Source organism: Cervus canadensis, chromosome 10 (assembly GCF_019320065.1).
Source record: "Cervus canadensis isolate Bull #8, Minnesota chromosome 10, ASM1932006v1, whole genome shotgun sequence".
Classification (NCBI taxonomy): domain Eukaryota; kingdom Metazoa; phylum Chordata; class Mammalia; order Artiodactyla; family Cervidae; genus Cervus; species Cervus canadensis.
Genome location: NC_057395.1, coordinates 35,891,513 through 35,907,920, shown reverse-complemented (window position 1 = coordinate 35,907,920; position 16,408 = coordinate 35,891,513). Strand labels below are relative to the sequence as shown.

Below are 16,408 nucleotides of genomic sequence, written 5' to 3'. Positions count from 1 at the left end.
TTGTTTCCAGAGTTTTACCAATGTGAAGCATACTTTATTAGACATTTTTAATACTAACTGAGTCTCCAAATAATGGTGTGGGCAGTCATGACTGCGTGTCATAGCTGCAGACAGACAACTTAAGCCAGAAGACAGCTTGCAACGTTTTTCTGAGGTCTTCAGAAACACCTTCTTTCCAGTTGGGCTCAGGTGATCTTTTGTTGTTGTTTAGTAGCTAAGCTGTGTCCAACTCTTTCGTGACCCCATGGATTGTAGCATCAGTCTCCTCTGTCCATGGAATTTCCCAAGCAAGAATACCAGAGTGAGTTGCCATTCTGTAATCGTTGGCATCGGATAATTTTTCTCACCTCCTAACTTTGTCCCTATCATTTATTTTACCTTTTTTAAAAATTGAAATGTAGTTGATTAACAATGTTGTGTTTTTCCCAGGTATATAGTAAAATGATTCAGTTTTAGATTCTTTTCCATTATAGGTTCTTTTTAGATTCTCTTCCATTATAGGTTATTAAAATATACTGAATATAGTTCCCTATGCTATACAGTAGGACCTTGTTGATTTTCTATTTTATATATGGTAATGCATATGTTTAATCCCAAACTTCTAGTTTACAGATACTCCATGACCCTGCCCTTTCCCCTTCGGTAACTGTAAGTTTGTTTTCTATGTCTGTGAGTCTATTTCTATTTTGTAAATAAGTTCATTTGTATCATTTTTTATAGATTCCCCATATAAGTGCTATAATATGTCATTTGCCCCTACCATTTCTAATAAAACCTGAATTACTTCCAGATTTCATGACCAACCATACCAGGCTGGGATGCAGCTGAACGGGGATGGCCAGAAAGATCCATTAGTAGAGATTCGGTCAGCAGATCCTACAGCTCCTAGGATCCAGAGCTGCTGGGCAGGTGGGGACCAGAGCTCCAGGTGGGAGAAGCAGATCCAGGAGCCCTGGCATCAGGCCTGGGAAGTAAGACCCCAAGGCCAGGAAGGTGCAAAGTGAAGATGCAGCTGAGTAGAAACCAAAGGGCACGAGAGGCAGGGCTGGGAAAGGCCTGGGGTGCCTGCAAACGGGTGGAGCTGGAGACTAAGCTTGGTGCCACTACGCTCTCCCTTTGCAGCTAAATCGAGTCCCACCTTGGAGACTGGCAGGTCCCAGAGATCAGCCAGCTGCATAGCCTGAGCAACATGTGGATGACTCACGTGGCAGTGGTTCAGAGGGAGGCACGAGGCAGTTCTTGGTGATGGTTGTAAGCATCCTCATTACCCCCCCCAATGCTTCTAACACAGACGAATGACATAGAAGTAGGAACGCCCATATCAGATGCAGTGATGTGTGACATATGGGGGAAACCCATATTACAGATGTAGTGACGTATGAGGTAGATGTAGGGGTGCCCGTGTCACAGACGTAGTGACCTGTGATGTAACTGTGGGGACGCCCATATCACAGATGCAGTGACGTATGACATAACTATAGGGACACTCGTATCACAGACGTTGTGATGTATGACATAGATGTAGGGACGCCTGTATCACAGATGCAGTGACATATGACGTAGATGTAGGGATGCCCGTGTCACAGACGTAGTGACCTGTGATGTAACTGTGGGGACGCCCATATCACAGACACAGTGACGTATGAGGTAGCTGTGGGGACGCCCATATCACAGATGCAGTGACGTATGACATAACTGTGGGGACACTCGTATCACAGACGTAGTGACGTATGATGTAGATGTAGGCACACCCGTGTCACAGACGTACTGACGTATGAGGTAGCTGTGGGGACACCCGTATCACAGATATAGTGACCTGTGATGTAACTGTGGGGACGCCCATATCACAGATGCAATGACATATGATGTAGACGCAGGGATGCCCGTGTCACAGGCGTAATGACGTATGACGTAATTGTGCGGACGCCCGTATCACAGATGCAGTGACGTATGACGTAACTGTAGGGACACTCGTATCACAGACACAGTGACGCCTGAGGTAGCTGTGCGGATGCCCATTATCACAGACGCAGTGACATATGAGGTAGCTGTGGGGACGCCCGTATCACAGACATAGTGACGTATGACACAGATGTAGGGACGCCCGTGTCACAGACATAGTGACGTATGAGGTAGCTGTGGGGATGCCCTAACACAGATGTAGTGCCCTGTGATGTAGCTGTGGTGACTCCCGTAACACAGATGAAGTGACATGTGACGTGGCTGTGGTGACTCCCGTAACACAGACGTAGTGATACATGATGTAGGGACATATGACGTAGCAAGGTAGTGACGTAGACATCAGGACACCTGCGTCACCACATGCGAGGAATTCTAAGTGAACCAAAATGAAGAAGGAAAGTCACACCTAACTCGCGCAGGTAAGGAAGAAGTAACACTCCATTGGGTGATGGGGAAGCAGTGGTATAGCAGGTGACCTTTGGGGAGAGATGGAAATAAACTTCAGAGAAGGAAAGCAGGAAGGAATGGTTTTTGGAAGGCATGCTGCGATGAAGAGGTGCTGGCAGCTGAAGGGAACTGGTGTTGGGTGTCAGCCCCACAGGACTCACCTGGTGGCCCGAGGGCTGAGCTAGGGGTGGAGGATGACCATTCTGTCCTCACCTGCAACTCCTTCCAGGCTCAGAGGTGAGGAGCTCCAAATGAGAAAACTGGGAAGAAGGAAACAGAAACGCAGCGCGTGATGGGATGGCAGTTGGGTCCATCCACCAAACGCCACAGTGCCCCTGTGCACCCAGCACTGCACCAAGTCCAAGGACCTGACAGGTAAGGATGGGCCTTATTCTCAAGGAGCTGATGCAAACATGGGGGGGGCGGGGATGCAGACAGAGCTGCACCTGTGAGGATGGGTGAGCCAGGATCCCAGTGGGCAGCGAGAAGGGAAGTTTATTCTCGCTGCAGTCTCCCTTTAGAGCATTTGGTGGGTGAAAACTAGGTGCCCATTACTCTCCTGGTACCATTTAGATATGAGAAATGCCCCAATCACTTAAATCTCAAAGCATCACTTCATTTTAGTAATTAATGTGGCCAATCTCCTGTGACAATCAAAAGCGTCACACTTCACTTCACCCAGAAAACTCTGCCTGCCTCTCCCCCTTGTATGGACTGCAGGCTGAGGTCAGCAGGAGCAAAGTGCCCCTACCCACCAGTGCACCCCCAGCTGTGGTTCTGACTCCTTCTTCCAGTGGTCGGTGTCTGCTTGGCCCTCCTCCTGCCCTCTGGAAACCCTGGGAGCCTTCTGCCCCTCAACGCTGAGGGCTAGCCAGTCCCCAGGCGGCTACCTCTCCCGGTTGGCTGTCAGAGTGGCTGACCCGCCAGGCTCTCCCTCCAGACTCCATCAGACTTCAGCCCACTGTGTCCCCCAGCTTCGGGGACATAGTTTAAACCTCCACATGCTTCCTCAAAGCCTCTGCATGTTGTTTTGAGGGAGACATGCCATTCTTCCAGGTGGAACCCACAGGTTAGCTCTCTTCCTCCAAATTCTGTTCACAGCTGTTCTTTTCTTGGCCCTTTAGTTATCTGGTATGGTCTGGGGGTGGGTGGTGGACTGACAGTAGAAAACTGGTTTTTATAAGCATTCCTTGCAAATCTTTCAGTTCATTTTGGAATTTTTTTTTTAACAAAGAAAATGGTTTTATTTCTGATATTACACACACAGTTTATTATACATGACCCTGGTGCTAAGTGTGAAGCTGAAGAACTCACGTGCACATTTTGGAATATTTTATCTATTGCTTGTGGCCTTACTGGAAACTGAGACTAAAAGTTCCAACATGACATCCTTAGTGCATCTGTTTCTTCCCCCAGAGCGTGGGATGTACAGAAAATGGTAGCATTTGTGAGGTACTCTAGGGTCCATGGATGTGCTATTGGTAGCTGAAGGGGACTGGCCAGGGGCTGCAGCTACTCTAGGCCCAGTTGGACAGTTCAAGGGCACACCTAGGATCTATGTGCTCACACAATGTACTACTTCACATTGGTTGGGAAGCTGTGCACTAGGTTGTGCATGAGGCTGAAAGTGATGCAGAAGAGTCAATGATTCATTTGAGCTGTACGGTGGTGGTGATGCCTGAGCTGGGTTTTGAAGAATGAAGAGGAATTCCCTAGGTAGCCAAGTAGGGTAAAGGCATTCTGAGTAACTCAGTAATTGGTGCACCTGGAGAATTCAAGGGTGTGCTAGGTAGAAAGGAATGTGGTTGGTCAACAGGCTGGAAACTTCCATCCTGGGCAGTCCTTTTCCTCAAGACTGAGAGCCATTCTTGCAGCAGTTTCTGTCACTAAGCTTCATTCTTGGCTCCATTTTTTTTCCTAAGGTCTTCTTTATAATTCACAGCTAGTGAATTTCCAGGTTCTGCTGGTTTCACCTTTTAGCTCTTTTTCACAAGATCCCCTCCCCTTCTTCTCCATACTTGCTTCCATGGTCTTCCTTCTCCCACCTTGTAAAGCAGGACTTTCATCCCATCTCCCTTGCCCACCTGCCCCTCTCCCAGTCCATTTTGTGCACTACGACCAGTGATGTGAAAACATCAAGGCAAGCTTAATCCCCACCCCACCCCCCGATCATTTTACATCTCATTCTGTGGAACTACCCTGCCTTGCCACAAGTCCATCCATATCCACACACTCTAGAACCTTCCACCTGTGAGACCTCCCTGCCTACCTCTCCCCTCTCCCCCGGCCCACTCTGCTCCAGCCATACCAGTGTCCTGGCTTGTCCTCAAATTGGCCAAGTACAGCTGCCTCAGGGCCTTTGCACTTGCTCTTCCCTATTCTCAGATGGCTTATTTCTCAGGGGTGTGTGTGTGTGTGTGTGTGTGTGTGTGTGTGTATGTGAGCACACATGTGCATGTGCATGCTCAATTGTGTCCAACTCTTTGTGACCCATGGACTGCAGCTCACCAGTCTCCTCTGTCTGTGGGATTTTCCCAGCAAGAATACTGGAATGGGTTGCCGTTTCCTCCTCCAGGGGATCTTCTTCAGATATTCAAAGCTTTCTCCTTTGACATCTTCAAAGTCTCAAACTCCACTTTATAAGAGACCATCTGTAAACAATAGCAACCCCACCTCGGACATCCCTACCCCCTCGGCCAACTTTATCTTCTTCCAGAGCATCATTACCACGTGGCTGATGCATGTTTATTTGATTATTAGAATGTGAGTCTGCGAAGTTAGAGCTTGGTCCTCTTTCCTGAAGCATCCCCAGTGCTTGGCTGGCAGGAGGCTCTTGTTGCTGGTTCCGAATGATGGGCCAATAAAGAGATGTGGGAGGAGGTGGAGAATGTCTGGCTCACTTCACACCCAAGGTTTCTCCAGTCTGGAAAAGTCATCTCCTTTGACACCAATCATTTATTGAAGATTGACTATATGTGGGCCTTTGTGTTAGGAATTTTACATGTATTACCTCAGTTAGTCCCTGCAGTGATCTATGAAATATATATTATTGCTAGCCCCCCTTTTTAATATAATGTGGGTATTACAATAAATTAAAACACATAACAATGCATTCAAATATACAACAACATATACTTTAAATTCCATTCACTCCTGCAATTTGTTTACTTTTCCTGACCTTTTTCTGTGTACACACAAATGCATACACATAGGATTGGGACTTTGTGTTTTTACCTGCTTGATTTTTCCTTTACAAAAATGAGACCCTGCTACAGATATTGTAATGTGCTTCAGAGATTTTTGCCATGAAAGTTATTAACAAGATATATCTCACTTTTTCTCTTGGCTTCTTACAGAGAATACACCACAATGCATTCAGTTCATCCCCTACTGCTTCACATTCACATTGGGTTTTTGTTTTGGTTCTACTATATTGAAAATAATTCTGTTTACAAATAATAAATGCTGGAGAGGGTGTGGAGAAAAGGGAATCCTTCTACACTGTTGGTGGGAACATAAGTTGGTACAGCCACTATGGAGAATAGTATGCGGTTCCTCAGAAAACTAAAAATAGATTTACTATATGATTTAGCAATCCCACTTCTGGGCATGTACTGGAGAAAACTATAATTCAAAGTGATACATGCCCCCCAGTGTTCATAGCAGCACTATTCACAACAGCCAAGACACGGAAACAACCTAAATGTCCATCGACAGAGGAATGGAGAAAGAAGATGTGGTGCATGTACACAATGGAGTACTACTCAGCCACAAAAAAGAATAAAATGATGCCATTTGTGGCATCGCTGATGTAAAGTAATGCTCAAAATTCTCCAAGCCAGGCTTCAGCAATACATGCACCGTGAACTTCCAGATGTTCAAGCTGGTTTTAGAAAAGGCAGAGGAATCAGAGATCAAATTGCCAACATCCGCTGGATCATCAAAAAAGCAAGAGTTCCAGAAAAACATCTATTTCTGCTTTATTGGCTATGCCAAAGCCTTTGACTGTGTGGATCACAATAAACTGTGGAAAATTCTGAAAGAGATGGGAATACCAGACCACCTGACCTGCCTCTTGAGAAACCTGTACGCAGGTCAGGAAGCAACAGTTAGAACTGGACATGGAAAAACAGACTGGTTCCAAACAGGAAAAGGAGTACGTCAAGGCTGTATATTATCACCCTGCTTATTTAACTTATATGCAGAGTACATCATGAGAAATGCTGGGCTGGAAGAAGCACAAGCTGGAATCAAGACTGCTGGGAGAAATATCAATAACCTCAGATATGCAGATGACACCACCCTTATGGCAGAAAGTGAAGAGGAACTAAAAAGCCTCTTGATGAAAGTGAAAGGGGACAGTGAAAAAGCTTAAGCTTAAAATTCAGAAAACTAAGATCATGGCATCTGGTCCTATCACTTCATGGGAAATAGATGGGGAGACAGTGAAAACAGTGTCAGACTTTATTGTTTTGGGCTCCAAAATCACTGCAGATGATGATTGCAGCCATGAAATTAAAAGACGCTTACTCCTTGGAAGGAAAGTTATGACCAACCTAGACAGCATATTACAAAGCAGAAACATTACTTTGCCAACAAAGGTCCGTCTAGTCAAGGCTATGGTTTTTCCAGTGTTCATGTATGGATATGAGAGTTGGATTGTGAAGAAAGATGAGCACCGAAAAATTGATGCTTTTGAACTATAGTGTTGGAGAAGACTCTTGAGAGTTCCTTGGACTGCAAGGAGATCCAACCAGTCCATCCTGAAGGATATAAGTCCTGGGTGTTCATTGGAAGGACTGATGCTGAAGCTGAAACTCCAGTACTTTGGCCATCTCATGCTAAGAGTTGACTCATTGGAAAAGACCTTGATGCTGGGAGGGATTGGGGGCAGGAGAAGGGGATGACAGAGGATGAGATGGTTTGATGGCATCACTGACTCGATGGACATGGGTTTGAGTGGACTCCAGGAGTTGGTGATGGACAGGGAGGTCTGGCATGCTGCGATTCATGGGGTCACGAAGAGTCGGACACAACTGAGTGACTGAACTGAACTGAACTGATGTACTCAGAGATTATCATACTAAATGAAGTAAGTCATAAAGAGAAAGATATACTATATGATATCACTTTTATGTGGAATCTAAAATATTACACAAAGAAACTCTCTATGAAACAGAAACTGACTCAGACATAGAGAATAGACTTGCTGTGGCCAAGGGGGAAGGGGTGGGGGAGGGATGGAGTAGGAGTTTGGGGTCAGAAGATGCAGGTTAGTATATATAGAATGGATAAACTACAAAGTCCTATTGTATAGCACAGGGAACTATATTCAGTACCTTGTGCTAAACCATAATGGAAAAGAATATTTTAGAAAGAAATAACTGAATCACTTGGCTGTATAGCGGAAATTAACACAACATTATAAATCAATTATACTTCAATTTAAAAAAATCAAAAACAATTCTATAATAAAAATCTGTCTTACTATATTTTTCAATCAGGCTGAGGTAGGTTATTACATATCAGGAGGGAGATTCTAGCCAAAATTCCTAGGTCAGCAAATATGCATATACTAATGATGTACTGGGCTTCCCCGGTGGCTCAGGGGTAAAGAATGTGCCTGCCAATGAAGGAGATGCGGGTTTGATCTCTGGGTTGGGACAATCCCCTGGAGAAGGAAATGGCAACCCGTTCTAGTATTCCTGCCTGGGAAATCCCATGGACAGAGGAACCTGGAGGGTTACAGTCCAGGGGGTCGCAATAGAGTCGGACACGACTGAGCGACTAAGCAACAACAAATTGATGTATTAGGGTCTGGTCCTGTGGCTGTGGTCTCTGCAGCAGATGTAGCCAGTGCCTCACTCACATCCCTCCACTCACCATCACCAGGCAGGCTGCCCCACCTCTGCCTGAGACTTCCCCAGGCCACCAGAGCTTCTCTGTCTTTGTGTAAGCCATGGAATGAATGCCCCAGAGCAGATTTCAATCAGTGACCCACAGGAGCTAATGGACATGCACCTGTTGAAGGGTTAACTCTGTGTTTTGATTTTTTCACTGGATCTTAGCCATTCTTTTGCTCTCAGTGGTAACTTGATTGACAGCACACTCTTGATTGACAGCCTTCCCTTTCCTGGCTCCCTTCCTCCATCCCCTACTCAAGTTTCTCAAGTTCAACTCCCAAATGAACCCTTACACTCAAGTCTTTGTCCTGATGTCTGTTTCTGGAGAGTCAGAACTAAGACACTCCTTTATATCTGGGGGGAAAAAGAGTTTATTCTCTAAGTAAAGGTGATGCATGAACCTGGTATTTTTTAAATATAAAGAGATAGAAAATGAAAGGTAAACATCTTTCCTCTTCCAACTTCTAGTCTCTCTACCCAACAGTACTGGCCACAGTACCCTTTATTTCTTTCCAGATAAAACACATGATTATACAAATATATACACATATCCTTTTAAATTTACATAAGTGGGGTAATTCTAAACACTATGCCTGGTATCTTTTTTCCACTTAATGACGTAGTCTTGGAAACCACTTTTATTTGCACATGCAGATCTTTAAATAACAGTTTAATGGTCTTATATTCTGTGGCAATCCCATAGGTTTCTAACCAGCTTCCTAATAAGTGAGTGATAGTTGCTCAGTCATGTCTGACTCTTTGTGACCCCATGGACTTGTAGCCTGCCAGGTTCCTCTGCCCATGGAATTTCTCCAGGCAAGAATACTGGAGTGGGGTTGCCATTTCCTTCTCCAGGGGATCTTCCCAACCCAGGGATTGAATGCAGGTCTCCCTCATTGCAGGCAGATTCTTTACCGTCTAAGCCACCAGGGAAGCCCAAGTTTCCTATTAAAGAACATTTATTGTTTCCAATATTATGAATGTACCACCATACTGTGAAAAAAAAGATTTTGTACACAGACCTTAGCTCAATCTTAAAATTTTAAATAAATTCATAACAAAACTGTTGTGTCAAGGGATATATATTTTTATACTTATTTTTCTGTTTTAAATGTTACTGTCTTCCCCTCTTCATGTTGATTGCATTGATTTACACTCTGATCAACAGTGTGTAAATCTCTGTTTACCATGGCTTCCCCCACACTGGGGTTATCAAACATTTTAATGTTTACTAATCTGTGAGGTGAAAAGGTTATCTCATCATCTTATTGTGATCTCTACTTGTTCATTTCCTTGACTCATTTTTCAATTGTATTTTTGTCTTCCTTTTGATTTCTAAGACCTTTTAATTAATTTTCTATTGAGGTAACATTGCTTTACAACATTACATAAGTTTCATGTGTACAACATTATATTTCTACTTCTGTGTACCTCACAGCAAGCTCACGACCAAAATTTTAGTGTCCAGCCATTACCATATGAATGACCCCATTTATCCATTTCGCCATCTTAACCCCCTTACACAACCCCTTCCCTGCTGGTAACCACTACTCTGTTCTCTGTATCAACCTTTTGTTTTTGTTTGGTTTGATTTCTTTACTTATTTTGTTAGTTTTATAAATTCAACCTATGAGTGAAATCGTACGGTATTTGTCTTACTTTGTCTACTTATTTCACTTAGCATAGTACCATCAAGGTCAAATGTGAGATTTTATCTTTTTTATGGTTGAGTAGTGCTGCGTATATGTGTGTGTGCTCACTTAGTGTCCAACTCTTTGCAACCACATGGACTGTAACCTGTCAGGATCCTCTGTCCATGAAATTTTCCAGGCAAGAAGACTGGAGTGGGTTGCCATTTCCTCCTCCAGAGGATCTTCCTGACCCAGAGATTGAACCCTCGTCTTTTGCATCTCCTGCATTGGCAGGTGGATTCTTTACCACTGACCACCTGAGAAGCCCCACAGTTGAGTAGTATTCCATCGTATATGTACACTGTATCTTCTGTATCCATTCATTATTTGATGGGCACTTAGGTTGTTTCCAAATCTTGGCTATTGTGAATAATGCTGTAATTTACATGGGTGTGCATGTATCTTTTCTAATTAGTTTCTAAGTGCTTTTATATATCAGGTATGGCTACTAACCTGCTAGATACAGTACTTAATTTTATTTTCTCCCATTCTGTGACTTTCCTTGAACTTTTGAGTAATGATATATTTTCTTACACAAAGGTCTTAAATTATTAAATCAAGTCTGTTCATCCTTTTTTTTTTTTTTTTTCATAGTTTCTCAGTTCAGTTCAGTCACTCAGTCGTGTCTGACTCTTTGTGACCCCATGAATCCCAGCATGCCAGGCCTCCCTGTCCATCACCAACTCCTGGAGTCCATTCAAACCCATGTCCATCAAGTCGGTGATGCCATCCAACCATCTCATCCTCTGTCGTCCCCTTCTCCTCCTGCCCCCAATCCCTCAATTCTATACCATTCTTAGATGTCTATCCTGCCCCCAAAACATCCAACTACCTCCTAATTCTTTAAGAGTTATATTTTTGCATTTAGATCACTAATCCAGTTGGAGTTTATTTTTCTGAGTGGTGTTGACTGTTAGAAGCAACTATAGAGAAATGGAAGTGAGGCAGAGAAGACAGGCCGAGCAGAGACTGCTGGGCAGTGACAGCAGGGAGTCGCCATGGATCAGAACCAGCTGACAGCCTTCCTTGGGAGGGTGATCTCCATCCTATTTAAGGGCTCTTATCAGTGGTGCAAAGGAGCCAGTTCGTTCTAGCTCCAAGGGCCAAATTATTACATTATTATAAGTTAAATCTTATAACATCATAATTATACTTTTTGAAAGGTAAAATTATTCCAAGTTTATCACTTCCTCCTGATTATTTTACTATGTTTTACTGTTACCTGTGTTCCTGAGGTTATTTCTATCATATGTGTATGGTGGAAATATAATGGTGATGCCATGTTGGAAGCTTGAATAGGTCACAGAGGGAGTATTTACACCATGGAAACTGGCAAAGCTATAAGTCACGGTGTCTCCCCCTCCTTTGGGGATCCAGTTGGTAAGCATTTCCCAGCACACCACTGACTTAGCCTTTTTCCAGAGGTCTTTTCAGAGAGGAGGCTGGCATGTCAGAGAGGAAACTCAAGCATCAGTTATGGAGTCAGACTGGAGGACACTAAGATCCATTCCAGTCCTAACATTCTATGATTCTTTGATGCTTGAAATTACTCTCAATGGCTATACTGCTAGAGGGGAATTTAGCTCAGAAAAACCTGCTTTTAGGGGATTTCATCATAGTTTCCACATTCTGAAACTGGATCTCATTTTAGTGTAATTCAGTCCCTTGATGAATCCTGTAGAGGATTCTTCCCTGTGATGCCTCCAATCTAGATTCCAGTGCAGCAACTCAGAGCTCTAGATAGAATTATTAACCATTGTCCATCTGTTTTGCATTTGATATTGTGTTCGTCAGATTTGACTCTCTCTTTAAAGTAGTCAAAATGCACTGACCACTTTACTTCCTCCCTGACCACATGGCAGCTCATATCTAGGAGAGAGCAAAAGAAGGCTAGGGGAAAGAGGAACAAAGGATGAGTTTTGGATCTTACCCCAACTCTTGAAGCAACGAAAGCATTATTTACCCTGGTTAAAAACAAAGGCCTTTGTTTGGTATTCATAACTCAGTTTTTCAGATAAAGATAAGAACATTTAAAAGATGCATGAAAGTCATTGGAAAAAATGTAACATTCAAAGAGCTCTTATATGATCTTAGGAGAACCTTCTCACTTGGATTAGGAGAAAGTTACTTTTTTCTGCTTCAGTGTTTTCTTTTAAAGATAAGAGACCTTTTAAAAGTGTTTAGCACACATTTAGAAATCTCTACAGAATCAATGACAATATTAACTTATCCAGAAACAAATCTATCTACCATATTAATAATGTTTAGAGGGCTCCTTCCATCAAGAATTTTATTTCTCTTTCACAAATACACCATAGAAGTCATTTTGCTCCCATTTCACAGATAGTCAGACTGGTCTATTGACAGTCCCCCAAGCATTCTAAACTAATTTCCAATTTCTCCCTTTTCCCTTTTTTTGCCTAAAATTCTGTCTCTCCGCTTTTCAGGTAATCATCTCAATTCTTTATGATCCCATGCAATCTTTATTTATTCCCCAGTTCAGCGATGCACTGGTTTCAGGACTCACAACTCCTGCTTTCTGTACCACTCATTTGGTGCCTTATCATACCTTCCCTTGTGACTTACTGTTGTTAACTCCATTTCTACTGAGTATGGTTTTACTCCAGCATTTAGACAAGAGGTTTTTATCCTGGGATGTGTGGACCCCTTAAGACTCCAGGGAAACTGGGGATGTCATGAAATTATAAGTAAAATTTTCTGTGTATGTGCCTTTTTAGGGGCAAAAAATTATCTTTCATCAGGTTCTCCAAGGGGTTTTTGACCCGAGAGTTCCACGTCTTGGAGGACAGAAACTAGATGATACATTTTATTGTATTTTTTGCAATATATTCAATAACTCAGCTCAGTAACTGAATGGGCACAGGGTCGATTTAATGTTTCCACTTCTTTGCTATAATCAATCTCTTCTTTTCCAAAATAAGAAAGAGGAACAACATGGTTTGTCTGTTTCCACTTCACAGTTCAGCACATATGAAGATAATAGATGTTTAAACATTTTGAAAAATACGAAACAATACAATTATGAGAGCTCCCCTTGAGACATGGAATATGGGACTTCTGCATTCATGAAAATCTCTCTCACTCATTTACCTTTTATGAAACTGCTTCCAAAGAAGCAGAGCTTGGAAAATGTTTTTCCCTCGATACAGAGAGGAGGCTGGCATGTCAGAGAGGAAACTTGATATGAAGCAATTCACCAGGTGAAGCATTCATTAATTCACTCTCCATTCATTAATGATTTTTATTTCCTTATTAACTCTCATTCTCTCCAATACTATTTCCATTCTAATTCTGGGTGTGTTCAGTATTCTCTCAGACACTCCTTGCAACAGCCTAGCCTCTCATTTCCTGAACCTTCTCTCCTCCAATAATGTGACCTTTTCCCCCACTCATGCCCTCACTCCCATGGTCATACCTAGACTTTGTTTTTACCTTGTCTACACTCCTCCTGTGTAGGTAGAATAATGACACCGCCCCTCCCCCTGACCCACACACCCAAAGATATCTATGTTCTGATTCCTAGAATCTGTGAATAAGGCGCATTAGATGGCAAAGAGGGATTAAGGTTATTAAGCAGCTGACCTCACAGAGAAAGTATCCTGCATTACCCAGATGGGCCTCAGACAACCACAAGAACCCTTTAATGTGGAAAAGGGAAGTCGAAGAGGATGTCAGAATGATGCTATGTGAGAAGAACGTGACGCACTATTGCCGGCTTTGAAGATGAAGAAAGAGGACCACAAGCTGAGGAATGTGGGTGACCTCTGTGGGCTGGAAAAGGCCGAGGTGTGGACTTGCCCCTGGAGCCTCCAGAAAGGAACACAGCCCAGCCAACACAGTGCCTTCAGCCCATCATTGAGACCCACTTCAGAATGCTGACCTCTAAGAATGATAAAATAATACATTTGTATTGTTTCATTTTACTTTTTCAAATATTTATTTATCTATTTGGCTGCATCAGTCTTATTTGCAGTATGTGGGATCTTTTGTTATGTCATGTGGGACTCTCTAGTTGTGGTGTGAGGGCTTAATTGTCCCATGGCATGTGGGATCTTAGTTACCTGACCAGGGATCGAACCCATGTCTCCTGCATTGGCAGGTTGATTCTTAATCACTGAAATGCCAGGGAAGTCCCTCATTTGTATTGTTTTAAGCCAATAAATTGTGATAACCTATGACAGCAGCAATAGGAAACCAGCATATCTTCCTTCCATTGACAAACGAAGTCCAGTTTGCCTTCAGGCAACCCACTCTCCTATCTTTACAGTTTACACCCTCTAGTACTCAATTCTAGCAATGCTTTGACCCCACTAAGACCTATATTCCATTGATCCTATAACCTATGATCTCACTCCATATGTCCAGCTCCCCCGAGAAAAATCCCAACTCTCATTGAATCCAACCCTCCGACTGTATTATACTTGAACCTGGGGACTTAGCATGGGTGGAGAAAAAACACACAACAATCTTTCAGACTCAAGAAGGACCTCTGTGTGCCTGCAAATCCCTAAGAGGATTCTGTGATCCCTTCACCCTCTTGCTCCCCTAGGAGAAAGTTTCACAACCTCTTTTCTCTCTGAAAGTGAAAGTCACTCAGTTGTGTTGACCCTTTGCGGCCCCATAGACTATACAGTCCATGGAATTCTCCAGGCCAGAATACTGGAGTGGGTAGCTATTCCTTTCTCCAGGGGATCTTCCCAACTCAGGGATCAAACCCAGGTCTCCCACATTGTAGGTGGATTCTTTACCAACTGAGCTATCAGGGAAAACCTCTCTTCTCTGGAAATCATCAGATGCTCTTTCTCCAGATCTCCAAATTCACCCTTTGCTGATTTTGTGTGAATGTGACCTTTCTATTCCAGTGAGAAAGCACACAGTCAGAAGAGGGCTTCCTCACACCCTACCATCTCACCTACCTACCCACTCATCTACACTGCCTTCTCTCCAATAACTGCAAACCATCTCTGACAGTGTCTATCTAAGCTCTGTCCCTTCAGAGGAACAGAGGACCAGCCCCATTACATCTCTCCAGCTTCTGTTTCCTTTTGTTCCCATAAAGTCACCCTTCATGGGATCCTGTCTTCAGCACCTGAAGAGCCTGCTATTCACCACCACCGCCCCGCCACCCCCAGTATCCTCTTTTGGTCCCATGTCCCCTCTTCTGTTCCTCTTCTCCCATCTTCTCTTGAACTACTTGGGTCAGCCCTGCATCCTCGCCCCTGAAACTGCCCTTGGTTATGTTACCAGGGCTTCCCTGTGGCTGAATCCAGTGGTCAGTTCTTGGTTGCATGGGACTTGGCCTGTCGGCAGCACCTGGCATCACCTCTGGCCTGAATTATCAGCAAGTGTTCTGAAACAGTCTCCCAGCTCTGTTTAACTGCTCTGAGTCTGTTTTCTACTCAGCAATCAGAGTGCTCCTGTGTTGTTTTGTTTTCAGTAAATAGGGTCCTGTCACCCCTCGGATAATAACCAGCCAAAGCATCTCAGCTCATTCCAGATACAAGCCAAGGTCCTGACGTTGGTCCACAGCATGCCATACAGGGGCCGGTCACTTCCCTGGCCTCACCTGCCGACATTTCTTTCCTGCTCCCTCTGTGCTAGCCTCGGGGTCTTCTTGAGGCTCCTTAGACACACACGATGCCTGTTCCCCTCAGAGACTCTGCCCCTGGAGTGTCTGCCTGGAGAGTTCTTCCCCTAGAGCAGCACAACCCTCCCCTTCTTCCTTGAGGTCTCTGCTCAGATGTCACCTTATCATAGTGGCCTCCCCGACACCATCCACAACTAAACAATAACACCCCTGGCTCACCCCTAGCTGCTTTATTCCATGCTATATTTTTTTCATAGCACTTACCACTGTCTGAGATTTCACATATATATGTATATATAATTTAATATTTACATTAAGTTTATATTTGAGTTAATACTTTGATTAGTTAATAAACATATTTAATATATCTACTATTGTTAAATTATATATAATATTACAGTATATACTATTACATAATAGATTGAAAGTGTTAGTTGCTCAGTTGTGTCTGACTCTTTGCGATCCCATGGAATTCTACAGGCAAGAGTACTGGAGTGGGTAGCCATTCCCTTCTCCAGGGGATCTTCCCAACCCAGGGATCGACCTGGGGTCTCCTGCATTGCAGGCAGATTCTTTACCATCTGAGCCATGTCATACGTATGTGACGTACACATATATATGTAAAATATATTATTTTTCCTCACTCACAAAACTATAAATACCATTGTGACAGGTCTTTGTTTTGTTCCTTGATACAGCTCCAGCATGAAGAAGAGCATCTTATGTGTAGCTAAACAAATCTCTTGACTGAGGGTAAGAATGGATGGATGGACCCCCGTCTAGGTGTATCCAGTGTG

General features: G+C 43.5%; 1 long non-coding RNA gene across 1 annotated transcript in view; it reads right to left on the bottom strand.

Annotated features, from left to right (window-relative positions):
- The window catches only part of LOC122448176, a 163,143-nt gene that overhangs the window by 45,586 nt on the left and 101,149 nt on the right, over positions 1-16,408 (bottom strand). Inside the window, exon 2 of the long non-coding RNA XR_006271533.1 lies at positions 2,571-2,669. This is a non-coding gene — a long non-coding RNA (uncharacterized LOC122448176). The remainder of the gene's footprint in view (positions 1-2,570; positions 2,670-16,408) is intronic.